The sequence below is a fragment of the Barbus barbus genome, assembly GCF_936440315.1.
Source record: "Barbus barbus genome assembly, chromosome: 23".
NCBI lineage: Eukaryota > Metazoa > Chordata > Actinopteri > Cypriniformes > Cyprinidae > Barbus > Barbus barbus.
In genome coordinates, this window is record NC_136751.1 from 29790295 (window position 1) to 29794761 (window position 4467).

The window sequence follows — 4467 nt, forward strand, 5'->3', positions numbered from 1 at the left end:
GCAGTTATGAAACGAAGCAGCATGAAAGGCTCACCTGTGTGTGTCCGTGTGTCTGTGATGCTGCGGTCTGTGCTGCAGTGAACTCATCTGTACATGCACACAGTGTGCTCAGCATCAGCACCACAACACACTGCCTGTGACGGATGAAGACGCATGCATCCCTACTGACGTGTGGAGCTGAGAGACCATGCTGAAGGTTTCACATTACCGCAGTGTCGCGACTGCCTGACTGCAGTGTTGCTGATGCAGGGACTCCTGTGAGCTCAAGGGTATCGATCACTGTTATGTAATTCAGCTCTCATAGCGCAGAATGAGAAACACGGTGTACCCCTGTCATTCATGAGTTTTTCATGCACGCATTATTCACTATAATGCCTTATAATACATATTTCAATGCTTTATGTATCTAGTCAAAAATAATTTTGAATGCATTTATAATGCGTTTTGATGCTCACCTATTCATGATTTCACATTTAAAGGATTAGGTCACACCAAAAAAAAAAAAAAAAAAAAAAAAACTCACTCTGAGGCCATTCAATATGTAGATGAGTTTCTGAATGAGTATTTGGAGAAATGTAGCACTGCATCACTTGCTCAGCAATGGATCCTCTGCAGTAAATGGGTGCCGTCAGAATGAGAGTAATGTAAAGAGGACTTATTTTATATTATTCGTATATTTAGCCAGAAGTGATGGTTTGAAGTTAAAAACGTCTTACTGATGGACTGGAGTGGTGTAGATTATTGTGATGTTTTTATCAGCTGTTTGGACTCTCATTCTGACGGCACCCATTCACTGCAGAGCATCCATTGCTGAGACACTGATGCAGAGACACATTTCTACAAACCTGATGAAGAAACAAACTCAGCTACATCTTGGATGGTCTCTGAGGTGAGTAACTAAAAACCTCAGAGACATTATTAGGTACTAGTAAAAAAAAAGGGGGTCTGAATGCTTTTTATTGATTGTCAAAAACAGATTAATATCTTCTCATATATCTGTCTGCTCTGCTCAAGATGTTTCTGCTGGTTAATGCAGGAATCAAGGCTTTTGTTACATTGTTCCATGTTTTTTGTTACTAGTTACATTGCGCCAAAGTTCCATTTTCAAAAGCTGAAAACATCCCAAAACAATCGGAGCTCAAGGTTTTTCCTCACAGCTTCCTTGAGTCGTTTGTCTTCCCAGTGTTGAGTGTTGCACTGACTTTCATTCAGCAGAGAAATGACCGCACTTTCTATCACTCCTTTACATAAACGCTCTCTGCTGGCTTTCTACTTGACAGGTGATAAAAATAAAAATAAAAAACACACAAAGCCTCATTCCCGATCTGCAGTGCTGCAGAGGAGCACAATTAAACGCCCCTGGAGCTCCGAGCATGGAGTAAAAGCGCTGGGAACTGCTTTAGATAAAGTCGTCTGCACAATAACTCAATGCCAAACAAGCAAGCAATCTGCTGCATTGCATAACTAAGAGTTAGTCATTCAGAGATTGGTCCAGTCCACATCCCAAAATCCATTCCACAGCCCCAAGAAAGCAGCTTAAACATCTAAGAACTTTAATAATCAGATTGTTTTTTAAAAATAGACAAAGCTTGTCATTGATTGTTGGTTTAGAGATTAGCGTGTGGCTTCATCTTTGTGCATTTTGTTACTTGTAGTGTTGTTTTTTTAGATCAGGATTATTGAATGCCATTTCACTGCATAATAATTCATACATAGGGCTATTTCGTGTATGTAATTCCACTATAAAGGGCTTTTCTCTGATGATCATATAATTCTGATAGTTTATGTTTTTGTTAAGCCTTAATGCTTTAAATACAACTAAAAATGCACAAGAGATTTATTTACCAAAAATGAAAACCCTGTCATCATTTACTCATCTTTATGTTTTATACTTTCAAAACATCTCAGGCTTCTAAAAAGACAAAAAGCATCAAGCACCCACTCGAAGTGCCATACAAAGTACTTCAGATAACTCATGAGGGAGAGTAAAAGCCGATTTTTGGGGTGAATTATTCCTTTCACAGTCCAGGTATTCTCTCAAATAGCCAGCAGTGGAAAGAACATTGTGTCCAAACACCAAAAGCATTTCATAACACTTGTTTTGCAGTGTTTTATAACAATAAGCAGGTCTCTGCAGTTCTTTCCAGCTAATCATCAGTAATCCTGAAAGTGCACTGAAATGAAAAGATGAATGCAAACTGAAGTTATATCCTATTTGATCCGTGTGTTATTTAAACACATCTCTGTGAATAATAAGTAGAGTATATAAACATATTCAAAACAAGCACAGACATTTAGTTTCAGGTAAACAGTGACTGTTCAGCATGGAAACGTCAGTGCTGTATTATATTAAAAAGTGAAAATAGCAGTATTTTCTTTTTAATAAGTGTAAATAGTTGTTAGATGCTATTTATAGGCTACTTAGTGCTAAAAGTGTTCGATATTTGCACCTCAGTATTGTAGTACATTGCATAAAACAGTATGCAATAATAGCATTGTCAGACTTTGTCTCTCTGTCTTGTGTTGCCCCTCCTCTCGTGACCATATTTGGTTAGTTCCAGTTCCTGTCCCCGTTTTGCTTATTAGTTCATTAGTTCCCAGCCCTGTGTTATTAATTATATAGATTAGCTTTTGTTTATAAGCCCTGTGCTTCCCTGTCTTCATGTTGGCTGTTAATTGTCTTTGTGTGCATCAATTCTCCTGCGATCTCCATGTTCCTGTGGTTTTTGGCTCCTGGTGACTGTGACAAGCATATTGAGTGTAAATGATCATATTTATTAAAATGATTAAATAGCCTAGATGATATTTTATTGAGTTAGGGTTAGTTAGTTTTAGTTGGGACAGTAAAACCCTCCCTACTCCTAAACCTACCTGACTTTATTATGAAATACCCATGAGCCTCAACTGTACAAATAAGGAAATAGAAACATAGAATTATTAGAATATGCTAATATAAGATAAAATGCTTAATTTGATCTATGTTTTGTTTTTCCACGTGTGTTTGTGTCTTAATTCACATCAGATTTGAGCAGATGTAGTTTCTTCACAAACTGAATGAACAGGATTCATGCTGTTTGATTTTATAATGGCTTCACAGCGCCACCTAGTGACTGACTGACGCACATGCTAAAGACTTATTCACTATTTGCAGGTTATTTCATTCTTTTTGTCTCTTTTAAAATGTTATTAAATGTTTTATTAATAATTGTGTGTGTGTGTGTGTGTGTGTGTATGTGTGTGTGTGTGAGAGGAACAACACTTTCCTTTATAAATGGAAATATTGTTTAACCTTCAAAAAATATATATTATATTCATATTATGTTTATACTCATATTATATGAAGTATTTTCCTTTTTTGATTTAATATGTATCCAGTTAGAATAATTTTCATCACTCTATTTTGTATTTAAAACTGCTACTGTCACACTTTATAGGAGGTGGCCTTAACTACTATGTACTTACATCAAACAATAAGTACAATGTACTTATTGTATTGCGAAACTTTTACTGCTATTGAGGTGGGATTCAGGTGAGGTTAGGGACAGGTTTGGTGGTATGGGTAGGTTTAAGGGTGGGTTAAGGTGTAAGGGATGGGTCAACAGGGGGGAAGTCGTGGCCTAATGGTTAGAGAGTCGGACTCGTAATCGAAAGGTTGCGAGTTCGAGCCCCCGGCCGGCAGGAATTGTAGGTGGGGGGAGGGAATGTCCAGCGCTCTCTCCACCCTCAATACCACGACTGAGGTGCCCTTGAGCAAGGCACCGAACCCCCAACTGCTCCCCGGGCGCTGCAGCATGGCTGCCCACTGCTCCGGGTGTGTGTTCACGGTGTGTGTGTGTGTGTGTGTGCATTTGTTCACTACTCACTGCTGTGTGTGTGCACTTGGATGGGTTAAACGCAGAGCACCAGTTTCGAGTATGGGTCACCATACACCATGGGTACAATACGTCACGACTTTAACAGAGTAATTATAAATGCAATTAAAGAAATTAATTACAGATGTAACTACATATAGGAATTTTTAAAAATATAAGTACAATGTGAAAACATGTATGTACACAATAAGAGCATTGCATCAAATGATTAATTTCAATGTAAGTACATACTAGTTAAGGCCTCCTAATATAAAGTGAGACCCTGCATGTGATTTTTTTTAACCTGTTGACTTACATAAATGTAAATTTGGCAGGTCTCCACAGGAGTGACATGACGTTTTCTTGACATACTTTACAAACGAATAAACATCAACATGCTTGATCATCGTTAGCTGGCCCATTTAATGAGGATCTGATTTATGTTGAGTCATTATGAGCTCATCAATACACTGTGACAAAAAAGACATTTACAGAGAGACATTTACAACTGTTTCCAACTTCAAAGTTACACTTTATCAGATCACATGACGTCCTCACCTGCACTCTGGACTGCAGATAAAAGCCTGCAGCGCACAACCTGAGGGTCAGAGTGAAC